The sequence below is a fragment of the Anabrus simplex genome, chromosome 2 (assembly GCF_040414725.1).
Source record: "Anabrus simplex isolate iqAnaSimp1 chromosome 2, ASM4041472v1, whole genome shotgun sequence".
NCBI classification, from domain to species: domain Eukaryota; kingdom Metazoa; phylum Arthropoda; class Insecta; order Orthoptera; family Tettigoniidae; genus Anabrus; species Anabrus simplex.
Genome location: NC_090266.1, coordinates 819,836,360 through 819,855,135, shown reverse-complemented (window position 1 = coordinate 819,855,135; position 18,776 = coordinate 819,836,360).

Sequence of the window (18,776 nt, the reverse complement as noted above, 5' to 3'; positions counted from 1 at the left end):
ATTATTATTATTATTATTATTATTATTATTATTATTATTATCATGTGAATATATATGGTAAGTACAATGTGCTTATAAACTATGATGTGATTGAAGTCCGCATGTCATTAAACGTATTCGTGCTCGTGGCGAATTTAAGTTTTGTTATACGTTATGCAACCGTAAATGTGTAGTTTGATATACAATGTCTTCCAGAACCACGGAGTCGTGAACTGTTTGTGGCATACTGCAATGCAGTTGTAGAGTTGTTGATTGACTTATGCAACCTGCGTGTCAATTTTTTAAAATTAGAGGTGTGTTTGACACTCAGCTCGGTTAACTTCAAAGACATGAGCCATACCATTAGCTAACCACATGTGATAGGTGAGAGGCGGTGAAGGGAATGAACAAAGTACAACGTTTTACGGTACGGTAACTGAGACTGGTAGTATCAATGCATCAACGCAGTACATTAAAAGAACTATTGCGGGACAAAATCCCGACTCCACTGAATAAACAATTTTGAATAATTTATCTTAACTTATAGTGTGTGTTTATGGAACGCATTATTTCATGCGCACGTTTAAAGCTTACGTTCCAGTTCCAAGACTTATCAGTGACTTGTCAATGTTAAAATAAAATACAAAAACAAAATGGCATGTGCTTCTTGTGCATGATTTTAAAGATTTAATTCTTGTAGGCTTCAGCTAATTCTGCTGCTAGAAGGAGCTCAAATCGTTCAGGTCACAAGCCGCTTTAGAAAAGTCGAATATGGTGTGCTCCCATTGAAGCAGCCGTATTGGTTAGTTGACTTGCAAATAAGGTTAACGCGTGTGTTTACCTAACCCATCCTACACTCACACAGGCTTTCACTTTCTGCTCTTAGAAAGGCGTATTCTGTTTGATGACATGTAGTTGAGGTTAGAATGTTCTTAAGACAGTATGACCTAACATTGTTACTAGAAATGCTAACCTAACCTCACACTCGATCTTTATTGACTCCCCTTGAAGTAGTTGAACACGCAAGGTAACTTCCTTTCAAAGTTCCCCAATTACCGGCTCTTCTTAGAAGTGTCAAACTGGTGAGGTTCATTAAAAAAACACGTAGATATTCTTTTCTGTTCAGAACACACAAGTGATTGCATTGCATGCTGACTGTTCAATTATTTTCTGTTCATTACAGAATACTCGCAGATTTGAAAGGTATGAACGAGGTAAGATAACAATCGACAATACATGTTCAAAACACAAAATATAGGTTGCATGGATTCAGAAATGCCAGGCGTGCCGCCATCTTGCTCATTTCCGCTACTTGGGAGAGAATGCATGCTGTCCGTTCCACTTCACGCACAATGCGTTCCCTCTACCAAGCACACCTCTTTTCTCCTATGAACAGGGTAACTTACCATCAGGGAATGTGTGTGTTTAAACACACACAAATATTGTATATTGTAGGCGAGCCTACCATCTTGCTGACATACGCAACCTAGCTGAAGATACAGAACTATCTGTTTATCCGATGTGTTAGTCATCTTTTTTCGTATGAAATTCCTTCCTTGACTGTTAGAGTGCACTGTGTCTCGTTGCGCATGTATGCTATCTCTACTCATGCGCACTAGCCATCTTTTTTACTCTTAGCCGTTGAGAGTATGCAGTAAAGTCTATTCCCACACGCGCCCTTCAGAGTGCACTGTAAGAAGTGTGCTCTACATTCCCCCTCCTCACAACACGCACCACTCCGTCAACAAGCATAATGTTCTTTTCAGTTCAGAACACACAAAATTGTGTGAGGACTCTTCTGAACTTTCTTGTTCATTATAAAATAAAATTTTAAATTTATGGATGAGGTAAGATAACAGCAGACCGCGTGTGTTCTAAACACATACAAACGTTTAATATTTGTGGTTAGATAGGCATGTGTCAGCCATCTTGCTCGCATGCGCTACCTAGTGGATAAACAGCAAATTAACTTCTAGCGCGCGATCTGTTAGCCATATTGGCAACTAGCTGCCAGGCAGCGCAACTCTGCTTTTCTTCTTAGCCGCATGGAAGCGCTCTGTTATATCTCTAGCGCGATCTGATAGTCTTTTTTTTACAGTAACTCACGAAGTCACCGTAAGAGTCCTCTGTACTCTCCGTCGCGCATTCGCTCTAGCTTTCCCCCACCCACTACCTTCCACACGTCCACCCCCACGACCACTCAATAAAACACGACGATGATGTGCGCTCTTCGCCACTTTTCGCAAGGAATATGGCAAAGAAGCCGTCAATAATTTTGGTCGAGGTCCGGGAGGTTTCCTCTGGCAGAGAGCAATCTCTCTCCCTTTCCCTACTTTTGGTAGGAGGCTGGGAGTTGGCCTCTAGGGAGGGAGGAGACGACCTTCACCCTCCCAAAAACCCTCGGTGCCTAACATAACACAATAAGGTTAAGTTAGTGTCTGTTGTTCCAGGTTTGGTTAAGACGTCATCGCGACGTCATAATCTCACCTACGTGAGGTTAGGCCAGCCCACGTAGGTAAGGTTTGAAGTCATGATGACGTCGTTGAGTAGGGGTCAATCCCCGCACCAGAAAAGATGCTGACTCAGCAAAAATTAAAATTCCCCCCCCCCCAAAAGCATCAGAAAATCCTGACGCAGAACCCGTTGTTTTAGAACATACATTATTCGTCTACTTACCATGCATTTTCTTTTACAAATATTTATTTTAAGGCCAACCTCCTTGCTTATTTCGTTGATGATGTTGATAAACAATCGGAGGTCTTCTAAATTCTCAAGTGGGTTAACTTATTTTCTTCGCTCAAGTTCTTAGCATTTCTTCAATATTCACAGTAATCGTTAATATTTGGTACTGTATATTATCACAGATCTTATTGTAATTTGGTACACCGAGCTCGATAGCTGCAGTCACTTAATTGCGGCCAGTATCCAGTATTCGGGAGATAGTAGGTTCGAAGCCCACTGTCGGCAGCCCTGAAAATGGTTTTCCGTGGTTTCCCATTTTCACACCAGGCAAATGCTGGGGCTGTACCTCAATTAAGGTCACGGCCGCTTCCTTCCCACTCCTAGCCCTTCCCTGTCCCATCGTCGCCATAAGACCTATCTGTGTCGGTGAGACGTAAAGCAACTAGCAAAAAAAAAAAAAAAAAAAAAAAAGTAATTTGGTATATATGGATTTTGGACGCTCAGACACATATGCAGTGTAAGGTGAAATATCATCTGTTAGCAGTTGTAATTTTATACTCTTACGTTATTCTTGTATGTAGGTCACCAAGGAGTCCAAATATTTAAACCCATTTTAACTTTCCAAATGTATGCTCATTGATATTTATCTTTCCTTTTTTCAAGAACTCTGTTCCAGCTAGTTTCATCAGAATGGTTGCCCAGTTCTACCTCCTCTTAAAACAGAAATCACCACCTCCACCACAATTAGTTTCTTTTATCACCTTGATAATTTGCTCTTCCATTTCCTGAAGTACTTCTTTCACAGTTTCGTCTATTTCGCCCACGATGAATATATTGGGAAGTAAAAGGGGAATGTCACTCGTTCAGGAGCGCTAATTCAAAGCTGAAAAATAATTTATTCAAAAACTGTGTGACAAATAAAAATACCACCATGCATTGTGGTAGGTGGTTAGCCTAGAGTGATAGTATGAGAATTTTTCCACCTACGGACTTCCACTTTATACTTCATCTCGATTTTAAAAAAATTATTCACCCTTCCCTTCCTGTGATCTTCATATGCTAAGCTTTGTATCATTATGTTAAAGTGGTACTTTCGGTATTCATTTTTACATTCCACAGTTCTCACTGGAGACACATTAATCTGTAACTCTATATATGGCAACATGCATGAATGATAAATAAATTTTGCAGCACATTTACACTTTACTTTGTACAGTATTATAATTTCGTTATTGAGTTAGAGTTACACCAATTTTACAGGAAGACAGACCTCTCAATGTGGCACATGGATGTGTCGGTAATTTTCTTACAAGTTGCTTTACGTCGCATCGTCACAGATAAATATTATAGCAACGATAGGATACGAAATCGCTAGGAGTGGGAAGGAAGCGGCCGTGTTCTTAAAAAAGGTACAGCCCCAGCATTTGCCTGAAGTGAAAGGGGGAAACCACGGAATTCCATCTTCATGGCTGCCGACAGTGGCATTCGATCCCACTATCTCCCTAATGCAAGCTCACAACTGTGCGCCCCTAACCGCAAGGCCAACTCACTCGGTATTTGGGTAACTAAAAATCACCTTTTTTTGAGTTAGGATATTTTCGATTCCAGGTTGTAAAGTATGTATAAAACATTTTACAATTAGTTTCTGAGTCGTCTAGCTCCTTGGCTGAATGGTCAGCATAGATGTGTTCGATTCAGAGGGAGCCGGGTTCAATTCCCCGCCAGGTCAGGGATTTTAGCAGCGTTTAGTTGTGACCTTGGCTAGGTGGGAGGGCTTGTGCGTACCAATGAAAAAAATAGCCGAACCATAGGTGCGACCATATCGGATCGGTTTTTGACGAGAGACCTGACTAGCAAATGGTTTATCGATAGGGGGTAGTAGCCTTTGGGAAGTTGCAAGGGCGGCAGTCATGATGATTGACTGATATGGCTTAACAGAATTGATACTGCTACACGACTGAAAACAGAAGAAAACTGCAACCGTAACTGACTCCCAGGCATATAAAGCTCTATCTGTATGAACGAATTATGTAGTGAAGATGGCTTCCTCCAGGGTAGGATATTCCGGATATTCTGATCTGCGGGTGGGAACTACACGAGAGGGTTAATCATCAGAAAGATGAATACCGGTACTGACATTCTGCGAGTAGGGGTATTGAATGTTAGAAGTTTGAACCGTTGTGGTAGGTTAGTGAATCTGGAAAGGGAAATGGATAGAATAATGTTAGATGTAGTTGGTATAAGCAAAGTACCGGTCCGGTGGAAGAAAGAGTAGGATTTTTGGTTAGGTTATTGCAGAATTATCAACACAAAATCAAACAAAGGAAATGCAGGGGTTTGTTTAATAATGAATAAAAAATAAGCTAATACGACTAGCATAGCGAACTAATTATTGTTGTCAAGATAGACACTAAGCCAATGCGAACCACAGTAGTTCAGGTCTATATGCCTACTATTTCAGCAGATGAAGAAATTGATGGGATAGAAGACTTAATAAAATGTGAAAAAGGAGACGAGAAGCTAACTGTGATGGGAGACTGGAATGCAGTGGTAGATAAAGGAAGAGAAGACAACGCAGTACGAGAATTTGTACTGGGACAAAGGAATGAAGGAGGAAGTTGGCTGGTTAAATTCTGCACCGATCATTATTTAGTCCTTTCTAATACTTGGTTCAAACATAAAAAACGACGGCTGTATACGTGGACGAGACCTGGAGACTCTGGAAGGTATCAAATATATTTTAATATCATTAGGAAGAGAATAAGAAACCAGGTGTTTGATTGAAATACCTTCCCAGCAGCAGACGTGGACTCTGGCCTTAACTTGATGGTCGTGAAATTTGAACTGAAGTTGAAGGAATTGAAGAAAGGAATGCAAGAAAATAGGATCTGGATAAGTTGAAAGATAAAAGTGTGAGGGTTTGTTACAAGGAATATGTTGCACAAGGACTAAATAAAAAGGATGAAGGAAACGCAATACCTGAAGCGTGGACAGGCATAAATATTGAGATAAGTAGAAATGCTGAAAAAAGGTTAGGACGAAAGGTAAATTCAAATAGAAATCCGTGGATAATTCGGGAGATACAAGAATGAAAAAAAATGAGGATAGAAAAATATACAGATGATAAAAAAATGAAATAGGTGGAATGTGCAGGACGTCTAGGGAAGAATCCAACAATTGTATCAATGGAAAGAAGTAGGTGATAAAGTTCTAGAACAAGAAGAGGCTGCTGATGCTAATGAAATGGGAAACCCAATTGTGAGATCAGAATTCAAAAGATTTTTGAGAGATATAAATAGGAAGAAGGCACCTGGATTTGATAACATACCCGAGGAATGACTGATTGCCTTAAGGGAAACCAGCGGCGAGTTTATTATACCGTGTGTAAGATGTATGATACAGGATAAGTACCATCCGATTTTAGACAGGATGTTGTTATACCTACTCCCAAGAAAGCAGGTGCTGACAAGTACGAAAACTACCGCACCATTAGTTTAGTATTTCATGCTTGAAAACTGTTAACAAGTATTATTTACAGAATAATGGAAAGACACGTTAAAGCTCATTTGGGAGAAGATCAGCTTGGCTTAAGAAATGTAGGAACAATTGAAGCAATTCTGATTTTACGTCTGAGCTTAGAGGATTAAACTACTTAGGACAGGTCCACGTATGTACATGGCGTTCGTAGATCTAGAAAAGGCATTCGGTGATGTTGATTCGACCAAGCTATTTGAGATTCTGAAGGTGATCAGGATCAGATCTACAGTCTGCACAAACATCAGTGTGCAGTGATAAGAATGGAAGCCTATGAGAAAGAAGCAGCGACCCACAAAGGAGTGCGACAAAACTGTCGTTTGTGCCCTCTCCTTTTCACTTTTTATATAGAACAGGCGGTAAATGAAATCAAGGAGGAGTTTGGAGAGGGAATCACATTCCAAGGAGAGGAAATGAAGCCTCTGAGATTTATAGATGATATTATTATTACTTTATCTGAGTCTACAGAAGATCTGGACTGAATGGTAAAAACACAGTCTTGGAGAAGGAGTGCAAGATGAAAAATAATAAAACCAAAACAAAAGAAAATAATGGAAGTCAGATTTTGCAGGACCGGGCGAGTTAGCCGTGTGGTTAGAGGATCGCGGCTGTGAGCTTGCATCCGGGAGATAATGGGTTCGAATCCACCTGTCGGCAGCCCTGAAGATGGTTTTCCATGGTTTCCCATTTTCATACCAGGCTGTACCTTAATTAAGGCCACGACTGCTTCCTTCCAACTCCTGGCCTTTCCTATCCCATCGTCGCCGTAAAACCTATCTGCATCGGTGCGAAGGAACACCACTAGAAAAAAAAAAGCGATTTTGCAGGAAATATTAGATGAGTAAATGAAGTCTTAAAGGAGGCAGATGAATACTGTTACTTGGGTAGTAAATAGCTAATGATAGCAGAAGTAAGCAGGACATGAAATGCAGCCTAGCGCAAACAAGGTAGACCTTTCTTAAGAAAATAATTTTCTCTCTTCGAACATTGATATAGGAATTACAAAGATGTTTTGAGGACTTTTGTCTGGGATGTGGAATTGTATGGAAGTGAAACGTGGACGATAACTAGCTTAGAAAGAAGGAGAATAGAAGCTTTTCAAATGTGGTATTAGAGAAGAATACTAAAGGCGAAATGGGTAGATCGAATCACGAATGAAAAGAAATACTGAATCAAATTGGAGAGAGATGAACGATTTGGGGAACTTGGATCAGAAGAAGGGATAGAATTACTGGACATATATTAGACACCCAAGACTTGCTCAGTTGGTTTTTGAGGGAAGTGTATGTAGTATAAATGGCAGGGGTAGACCAAGATATGAATATGACAAACAGAATAGAGTAGATGTAGGATGTAGTAGTTAAGTAAAAATGAAAATGTTTTCACAGGATCGGATGACATGGAGAGCTGCATCAAACCAGTCTATGGACTGGTGATCCAAAATAACAAGAAATGTTAATTTTTCTGGATCGATGGCTAAGTTGTTTGTGTTCGTCATAATGCATGCATCTTCATCCACACAACCAACCAGCACGGAAACGTGGAATAGTGAATGCATCCCTCCGTATAGCGATGTCGTCTGGATGAGTATACGGCTATAAAACTGGTCTTAATTCACAGATATTTTCGACCCCTAGTATTTGTGAAAAGGCCAAGGAGGGTAAGAAGAAGAGTTCGTGAGATACAATTTTCTTTATTAATCTGATTATTAAAATACGCTGCACTCCAAACCTTCCACGAGCATTAACATTTCAATTTGAAAACGTATCTTTTTACATTACATACTCCCAAATTATACTCCACATATTTAGAGAGGTATTTCACCCTAACTTCATAATTCATCTGCAGTCATTTTTAAAATTATACGTAATATATTTTATGTTTATTCTGTAACTTAGGAAAATATATTCTTTCTTATCACAGTACAACGATGCCTGAAATTTTTCTGTGTTACTCTGTTTTTGGTTACGAATGTAAACAATATTTTATGAGTGTGGAACATTTTGAATATAAAAAAAATGTAGTTTTCAGTGCACTTCCTTCCTGAATATTCAATTTCTGATAAAAGGAAATTTCGAGGTTTTGACGGACTTTTGCCAAACATCCAGTCTGAATGTCCTTAGGCAAGTTCTCTCTCTAAAAACCTTAATATTATCAATACATTATTTCTGAGATGATAGGAGGCTCGTAAATCTTCCTATCGTCCTTTTATCGCCGGTGTCAGCTGATATGCTAGATTAACACCGATTTGAAATTTACGATGGTGTCAATATTGTAAGCCGCTCTACTACCTTTGAAGCTCCTCCCATAGATTCTGTGGGAACTTGTATTTGCCGACAGACCAAACACTATTTTATCCAGTGTCTCTCTGGATTTGAATAATTTCGCTTTTCATATTGTGTGTTCCACAAGAGGTCCCTGGAGAATATGGCAACAGAGACATGAGGAAGTGTCCTATCTCTTGGTATCGGAATTCCTGACTGGTATCGAGCGAACAGCCACTGCCGTCCACATTTAAAGTCCTTTTTACAGAGATTTTCACCATTTTCGACAAGACAGGAGTTATTTTAAAAATAAAAAATATCATTAAAAATCTCAATTGTCTTTCAATGTTATAAACCGTGCTGAAGTGGATTAATACTGTTCTCGAAATCCTGTTCTGAATTAACTGTTTCAGTAACGTATTATACGAAAGACATACTGTGACACCGTGAGGTCGGCGATGTATGCACACTCCATCTCAAAATAAACGTCGTAGCACAGCTTCTGTTAGTGTCCTGCTTTTAATGAACGGTAATCGGTAATGCAGTTTGGCGTACTATTAATCGAAATGATTATTTTGCGAGGATCTCATGACGATATCCATCTTCCTCCGAGTACTATGGTTATTCTATAGGATACAGTGGCAGGGTCTTTCTTCTGTCGGATGATAGGTTTCTCATTGCATGTATTTGTGTGAAAACCTGTTGATTAATTTAGTTTACAGTTTACAATTCAGTACCATAGTCAAAACGATGTTAGGTAATTGGCGTTTAACTCTGCATGGAAACTATCATGCCTTGCAGTGAGATTTATTACATTCACTTTGATATTACAAAGGTCGGTAGGCTTCGACTCTGCAGACGATAGTTTTATATACTTAATATATTTTAAAAAGAATGGAATTTCAGTTATGATAAGGTTAGAGTGGATCTAAACAGTAAGTATATCTCTTTAACATTTATTGATCGATCAAAAGAGGGTGGGAATGTTATCCCGCAGAGCATTCGACGAGTTGGAGACGCCAAGTAATTCTCACTGGGCCGCGCTTTCCACACATCCTCGCCTGCAGTAGTCTTCGTTCATACAACACAAGTGTTTATTAATTTCATTAATTGTTATAGGCCTATCTTTAGCAGTGGCGAAGTTTGGTATTATACCCCACTCGTACATCTAAGTTCAAAGTTCAAACGCAATACAATTGAAAGAAATATGATGTATGCCAGTAAAAAGAAAGAAGAAAACCAATATATTGTAATGGAAACAAAAGTAGAACAACATTAAAATTAACACCAGTGAATAAAAGAAAAAAATACATAATGACGAAAAGATAAATCGCATGTCGTGATATGTACGACGTTAGTTCGACTCTATATACATGAGATAATTGGCCAACGTGATGGTGTAGCGTTAGAGGCTGCCTCTTTCCCGGATACCCCGGTTTCGATTCGTGGCCAGTGCAGAGATTTACGTTTGGAACTGAGGGCTTTAACATGGTTTACTCAGCCACGTATGACCACCCGAAGAGCTATCTGAAATGGGAGACAGCGGATCCGGTCGCGAATGCCATGCAAGAGGCTGAATTTGTTGTAACGCTCACCACGTGAAACTCCAATATCTGCAGGTCATTTGGCGCGACAGCAGTCATCTTTGCAGGCCAAGGCCCCGAACGAACTGCTCCGCAACCGGTTTGTTTCAATATTAGACTAAGCTGGACACTTTTATACATCACACACATACCGAAAGTGATGGAACTGCAAAAGCCACCTTGATCTGGAAGAAATACAACATCCCAAAATTTAGAGTAGAACTGGGGTGTCATGGTAAACGATTTCCAGTGTTGTGAGGTTACTACTCATTACCCTATGACTGCCCATTTCAGAGCTCTTTTCGTTTTGATGTCTGTCATGACTGTCGTGAACACACACATATATACACAGGTATATAAATGCATTGTCTAATATAGACTATACCGGTACTTAGAAAGCGATAAAATCAGGCACCGAAGTGATGTTATTGTAGTACCAAATAAGTAGTTAGGGTGTGAGATTTCCAGACCACATCGGCTTCTGATTAGTCAATTTAAGGCGGGAAGGTTTGTGACTGGCTGTTGGGGGGTGTGGCGGGAATTTGAAATGTGGTGCGCGGGTTATTTGAATGTTTGTCGGGCTGTCAGGGGTGTTTGACGTCTGTCATTAGCACGTTGAGCTGCGTATGGTGAGCTCTGGTGGTAGCTGTGGAAAACGGGGACATACAGGTTTAGCCAACCTGATAGTGGTGTCATGTGAATTAGGGGATGGTACTGCGGCGGTGTGTTTAAATGTTGTTTGTGTGTGAACGCTGGAAAGAGGTTTGAGCTGCATTCTGGTGGAAGACAATTACTAAACGTTTTGCCACGTGGAGCTGTGTGAGTCAGACCCTGGTGGTCGATGTAGAAACGAGAATGTTTAAGTTGGAACAGGTAGATAATTTCAAGTATTTAGGTTGTGTGTTCTCCCAGGATGGTAATATGGTAAGTGAGATTGAATCAAGGTGTAGTAAACCTAATGCAGTGAGCTCGCAGTTGCGATCAACAGTGTTCTGCAAGAGGGAAGTCAGCTCTCGGACGAAACTATGTTCTTATCGATCTGTTTTCAGACGAACTTTGCTTTACGGGAGCGAAATCTGGGTGGACTCAGGATTACTTATTCATAAGTTAGAAGTAAAAGACATGAAAGTACCGAGAATGACTGTTGGTACAAATATGTGGGAACAATGGCAAGAGGGATTAGGAATGAGGAGATAAAGGCTAAGTTCGGAATGAACTCGATGGATGAAGTTGTATGCATAAGCTGGCTTCGATGGTGGGGTCATGTGAGGTGAATGGAGGAGGATAGGTTACCTGGGAGGATTATGGACTCTGTTATGGAGGATAAGAGATTTAGAGGGAGACCAAGATGACGAGGGTTAGACTTGGTTTCTAACGATTTAAAGTTAAGAGGCATAGAACTAAATGAGGCCACAGCACCAGTTGCAAATAGAGGATTGTGGCGACGTTTAGTAAATTCAAAGAGGCTTGCAGACTGAACGCTCGAAGGCATCATGGTCTATAATTGTAATGTATGTATGTATGTATGTATGTATGTATGTATGTATGTAAATTAACTGTTTAGAATATACTATGCTCTGCAAAGAAGCTGTTGCTGTTCTTACCTAGGGGAGATCTATGTGTCTAGTTGTCTTCAGAGTCATCATCATCATCGTCATCATCACCATCATAATCATCATCATCATCACCATCTACAGTAAAAAATGTGGAAGTTCACGCATACCATACGCTGTCTACAGTTTTCAGTCTTCGGATTGGTCCTTCCCAATCGATACGATTTTCACTTCGGTGCTTGTAATGTCGTCGACAGTGTCTGCGTGAAGTTACGTCGGTTGACATCTTACTGTGGATGAGTGAAATGTCCCAAAAAGTGTCTAAGAAAGAAGTAGCGTACGTAGACAAAAAGTTTGGTGGTAAACATTGGATCAGATTCTTTGGCATTCAATGTAAACTTTGGTGTTTATAGAACATCTCCATAGCCTCACTTACTTGAGAGATGTAAATAAGATGTAGCATGTTAGTTTCGCTGCTAGGCAAACAAGTTGCACATTCTTGTTTGTTATCAAATTGATTTTCTATAACCTCACAGCCTTTCTCTTCTTTCTGATCCAGTGTTCAACGTAGAAGCACACGCCGATAATAACGTAGACCTATCCTTATTCATAGTCTTGTAACGATACAGCATGCCTTTCCTGACGCAAACCTTATGCAGAAGAATGAAATTTGCTTAACAAATATGATAAAGGGTACTGTAGGACTAAAGGGCTGGAGGATAAAAGGGGCTAAATTGTACTAAATAGCAAAATAGCTAAAGGGCAAACGCAAAGGCTAAGGACTGTAAGTAGCAAAAGGTCTAAAGCCCTAACAGGCTTACGACCAATAAAGGCTAAAGTGTTAAAGTGCTAACGGACACTATAGGATTAAAAGCCAAACGGATAAAGGCTAAGAAGCCAACGAGCACTAAATGCTAATGGGCTAAAGCGCACTATAGGACTAAAAGTCAAAGGGCTCAAATTTAACGGGCACTATAGGACTAAAGGGCGAATGGGCTATCGGGCTAAGGGTAAAAAGGCTAAAGGGCTAAAAGCTAACGGGCACTATAGAAATGAAGGGGAAAAGGGCTAGAGGGCTAACATGCACTATGGCTAAAGGACACTAAATGGAAAAGGCTAACAGGTACCATAGGACTAAAGAGCACTAAATAACGAAGGGTTAAGAGGCTAACGAGCACTAAGGCTGAAGTGCTGATGGGCACTATAGGACTAAAGGGCTAATAGACACTATAGAACTAAAAAGTTTAAAGGCTTGTTGTTAACTTTGAGTCTATATACAAACAGTTGAAGTGTAGGAACTGAAAGAGCAAAAGTACACTAAATGGCTAAAGTATGCTGACGGCTGGGTCGGAAGTGCTATTGAAGCTCAACCGAACACTATGAGTATTTGACTGAATCCTTAGTAGAAGCTGCGCTTTTTCCGGCTTGTGCCAAGGAATATAGGAAAATACAGCATTTATCGAGAAATGGCAACAGGAAAAATCAACCTTTTGTTCGTAGATTTATTGGTATGTAAAATAATTTCTGCAGGACAAACGTTTTAGTATAGGTATTCGGCAGTACGTAAAAACTAATAGGATTATTATTTTAAAGTGACTTTTACATGTTGATGAAGCAAAACCAAGTATTGGGTTTGAAAATTAATATTTTCAAACTTCATATTTCATATTTAATAAACATGCTACAAAATGAGGACTTAGACGAGGGTAAGGGTGGTGACCGGGAATGTAGGAATGCGTTTAGGCTGTTATACTGTTGTGTGATAGCTAACAGGTGAAATCTTTACTCAATAATACCTACACAGCGTAATTTTTGCTCTGTTTCTAAAATGTCTGCTTTATACTTTGTAGGACCAGCATCTTGATAGGCTCGTAGCAGTTGCAAACGTTTTACAAGAAGATTGACGTTTTTACAGTATTTTACGTTCACATATTTTAACAGAGGCTTGTTGTTATGTTTGAGTCTATATGCTGAAGGTTGATGTGTAGGAACTTGTCTTGATGTAGTACGTGCTTCTGCAATAGCTTTTCTAGGTACACACCTAACTTGTTTAGATAGCAGAGAAACATTGCAACTTTCTTCTACCTCATCTTGCTTCTCTTCTTCTTATCCTTGAGATGTTTGCACGGTAACAGAATGTGTAATGGGCCTAGAAAATGAAGTAGAATTAAAATGCTCCGTTGGTAAGGAAACATTGAAATCTTCTTCATCATCATTATCATCATCATAATCTAGCTTCAAACAATGAAGGAGAATTTACAATGTTTTGCAGAGGTGCACTTTAAAAAATTAAATCAGTATTTGCTCGATTGCGTTTGAAGTCATTAATTTTTCCACGAATAAGTTACATGGCACGCGTTTTCATGACGTTGAGCGTTGTAAGCATTCTTGAACTGTCTTCTGTAGTGTTTACATTCAGAAATTGACCTATACGACATTTCATGACGTCGCTTGTGGTAGGTCCGTAGAGAGGTTTATCCACACTCTTTGCAAATATGGCTAGGAATTGGTCGTTCCATAATAAACTTTATCTTCTGCTAACAGATTCTTCTTTAGGAAGAAATAAACTAATGTACTAGACACCTATTTTCTACTTATATACTGTAATACAAAGCTGTAGAGTAGAATACCTGCACCAGAATTTGGCTTGCAATAGTTATTTTACGTGCATATAAATCTACCAATACAAGTTTCATTTCACATCCTGCAGAAATTATTTTACATATCAATAAATCTACCAACACCAGGTTGATTTCGTCTGCTGTAATTTCTCAATGAATGCAGTACTTTTCTATATATTTCTTACTGCAAGCTAACGTAGTAAAAATAATTGTCAGTCAACGTCTTATTATCCACATTGCTCGGAGTTGCGACGACTATAGGACTTCATCTGGGCACTACAAAAATTCTTTGCATCTTATTTAAATACTTAAACTTCTCGAACCAACTAAGAATCAAACCTTGGTAATGATGATAATAATAGTTTTCCATCTTAATAATGTCGAATTTACGTCTAGCTTAAAACTTGTACAGTTTTCGGTGGCGCTATTAAGTTCACACACACACACACACACACACACACACACACACACACACACACACACACACACACACACACACACACACACACACACACACACACACACACACACACACACACACACACACACACACACACCGTCACGCGCCAAACTTTTTGAACTCTGTATCTTATACCCTTTATGTGAAACGAGTAAAAAGAACGCTAGTTTGTGTGTTTTATTTACTTTTTAAATATTTTTTACCAAGATAGGCCTTATAGCAGCAATAGGACTGGAAAGCACTAGGAGTGGGAAGGAAGTAGCCGTAGCCTTAATTAAAGTACAGCCCCGGCATTTGCTTGGTGTGAGAAAGGGAAACTACAAAAACATATTCTTAGGGTTGCTAACAGTGGGTTCGAACCCACCTTCTCACGAATGCAAGTTCACAGCTGTGTGCCCTAACTGCACGGCCAACTTGCTCAGTGTGCAGTATAGATTAGTTCTTATTGTGTATGTCGAGTATTCAGTACGGCGGTAGGTTGGATCTTCAAAATTATTGCTATTGTTTTTATAATTATTATTAATTATTAACTTTTGCATGTCTGGGTCTTATAAACTGTCACAGAGTTTTCTTTGATCGCGCAGTTAGCTTAAGATTTATCAACAATTATCCTTTAACTGGTGATATCTATCAACTCACTCTCGAGTGTTTCCTTTCAAAGTTTTAAAGTAAAAATAACTTCGAACGCACGACAGGGTAGAGATTTTGCTCAGATGTGAAAGCGTTTCGTAGTCTATTCAGCCTACGTAAGAACAATCAAAGTGCTATCTGACTATGAAGTAGCCAGCCAGGTCTAAACGGTTATTGATAACAGTCGAAAAGAAACATTGTGCCGACCATATATTCTGTATTCTGCACTCGTTCAAGCTGAACAGTAGTCGCTTCGTAAGCCAAAGCTCTAATAGTAAGGAGTGTTCGAACCTATGCGTTTCTTAAATGCAGATCTTGGTTCTATAACTATAGCATATTTACACATGCGATTACTGTGTATTATTATGTTAGTCTTCTGTAACAGTAAAGAGTGTTGGAACTCTTGTGTTTCTCGCATGCAGGACTTGATTTCATACCTATAAGCACATTCACCCGAGTAATTAAGTTGTAATTTATTATTATTATTACTATTATGAGTTATTTTTTTCTTCCTTGGACTCAGCGAATGATCTTACCACTACCGCTTTAAAGGCAGTGTCTTAAAGAGTAAGGATACAATACCTGCTATGCTCAACAACTTTAACACATTTTTAGATGTTTACGGACATTAGAGACCAAAATAAGCAACATTTACACATTGTTGGAAGCTTTCTCTGCAGCCCAATATCATTGCATTCTCTCTCAAGCAGCCTGTCTCCTTTCTGTTGTTCACCCGCTGTTCTGTTGTTCTTCTTCACGAAAGCCCTTGAAATTATTGATCCGGTGTCGGTACTTGGTTCTGTTAACAACGTCTTCACGATTTAGTCCAGTTTCTTTTCCAGATCCTTCCTGATCGCCCTGAATCACTTATCATACGTGTTAGGTCTACTATCGAGTATGGTAAAATTTTTCTTAGTCAACCGCTTGTCTTCAATTCTAAATAGGTGGCCATAGAACTTGAGTCCTCGCTTTTTGATGGATTTCATCAGTCATTCGGCTTTCTGATAAAGTTTCTTTTGTTCTCGCAACCTGTATTGTGCAGCCAGGATCTTTGGGCCCAATATCTTTCGAAGAATCTTCCCCTCAAATTTCTCATCTTCTCTCAGACCAGCCTTTCCAGTAACTCGACGGCATTCACTTCCACAGAGACATTCGGGTTTAATCACTATGTCGGAATGTCTGAGTTTAGCTTGCATTGAAATTACCTTTTCCTCGTATAGGCCACGTGTTTAGCGAAACACTGTGGTCATCCTATCTCGCCTACTGTTGTTAGCTTCTCTTTAATTAGATCCCATCTGCACAATCTGACCGAGATATTTGAGGCTGTTAACTCTTTTAGTCTAACCATACCTTGTTTATGGTTTTTTTTAGTCTTGTTGTTTCAAAGGAGGTCAGATTTCAGATTGTTGTTTCAAAAGATTTTTCTGTTCTACAGCTGTATGTTGAACAATATAGTTTCATGGTGATAGAGATATTATTTAACCTATCAGGAACGCTGAACCGGGAGTCGAAACTGGTAAGGCTCGAAAAGAAGCTTGGAGCTCGAAGGGGGCAAAGGCAAGCTAGACTGTGCGTGACAAGATGTGTGAGAAGCGAAGAAGCCGGTGAAAACGATAGAACGACTCGAATACTGTCTGGGGATTCACAGATACCACACTTATAAGAAGAAATATGGCATGAAGCAGGCTTCATATGAAAACATTTCGGAAACGTTAAAATAATAGGAATTTCTGTAGTAATTCACTGTTTGCTTCGAGCTTATCCGATGTGCTAAGTGTAATTACCTTTATTAGTATGATTGGAGCGGGGTGAGTGTGGCAACCAAGCTTTAGTTTGCAAAAAGGAGAAATGTTTGTATCAGAGGGCTTCCCCGTATGTGGCGTCTCTGTCAAGAACGTATAAAGGAGCATTGAGAGGAGATGGCATTCATCAGAACACATGCGATGAGGCAGGGTGCGTCGTGAGCTTGTAGCAATCACACAAAGCCAGTGTTAGAATATATTGTGCTGGTCAGTTTTATCATCCGTAGCCTGGAGAAATAGCAATTACACCGAGCTAGAAAGTAATATTTTAATAAATATTGATCAGGAAATCAGTGCGCAGATACGTACTACAATTTTTAACAAATACTTTCTATTTATGATAAGGAGCTCTATAAGCGTGGATGGGAGACATGTTCTACAGTTTTTTCAGTCCTAACCCACGATATGCTGAACTAGGGAAGTGCGCAAACAGGCATCTTAATTGTGTGCGTAAAATTGCACTTATTGGCGGTACGGGAATCTACGATAAGAGCTGATTAAGCACGATACCTTCTTAAAAACCAGCGCAAAAGCAGACGGCAGGGCGATGGAACATACCATGGAACTGAACCGAGAGTCAGCAGCCCAAGACGACGCTAGCGAAATGTTGGGCTAAATCCATACACAGTCCAGCATGGAGGAGCCGTGAGGTCGCAATGTAACAGGTCAGTGTGAACAGATTCTTCTTTTATCATGAGAAAGAGACAGTTCAGCTTCGCATATTTATCTTTGCAGATAAACGTTAATTATGCCTTAATAGCGATCATTTAAATATGCCTAGGACTTATGCATGTGTTTTCTGTGTCATTAGCTTTGAATCAATTGTGTACGGTTACGAGGGTGTTAGGATTAAATTATGTTTGTTCTATAGTCATGTAAAGTAGTGTTATTCTTATTGGGGATTAATTTATGGAAGCTGGTGGAGCTGGGTTCATTAAAGATTAAAGGACGGAGGCGCATTATAGTTATCGAATGGGGAGAATTTTACTGGAGTGCCAGGTGACCTAATGAATAGGAACTTAATGTTATGTTATTGTGCATGAGCATTTCAGATCTGCAGAAGAAACTGATGATATTAAATCCCAACGTGACACTAGAAAGGGTTTTCGAAATAATTCCAGCAAGCTAACACATGGCTATGGACGTGGTATAACCCGGGGTTCGTTGCATGAAGAAAAGAGATTTAATGAGTATATTCCGGATATTCTGGATGGACTTAAGTGAGGTCAGGCATGTAGGCCTGTGAGTTACGTGTCTGAGAAAAATGATTCCAGACCAGAGAGGTATCCTATTATGTGTTATTGAGAGTACATAAGTGCCCGAAGTCTGTTCCCTAGAGAAGGGCTGAGATTTGGCTCAGCTGAGAGCTGCCTTGTACTGTCAGGCAGGAAGGGGACCCATTAGCCATGTGACGATAATCAGATGTGAAAGAAGCTTGGGCCTTTAGTTATATGTATCTGCAGACAGATGTATGTTATTGTTTGAAACAGCGAGGGGAAGACGGCCTTGCCATTCCCCCAGTATGGGTAAGGTCAAGGAACGTAACTCCAGAAGATGACTCACCAATCACCAATCCCTCAAGACCAGTGTGTATTTTGTGTTTATTTCAGATTCAGTGGAATATTTGTGATTTAATTATTGTTGTTGTTTACTGTTGTTGTTTGTTGT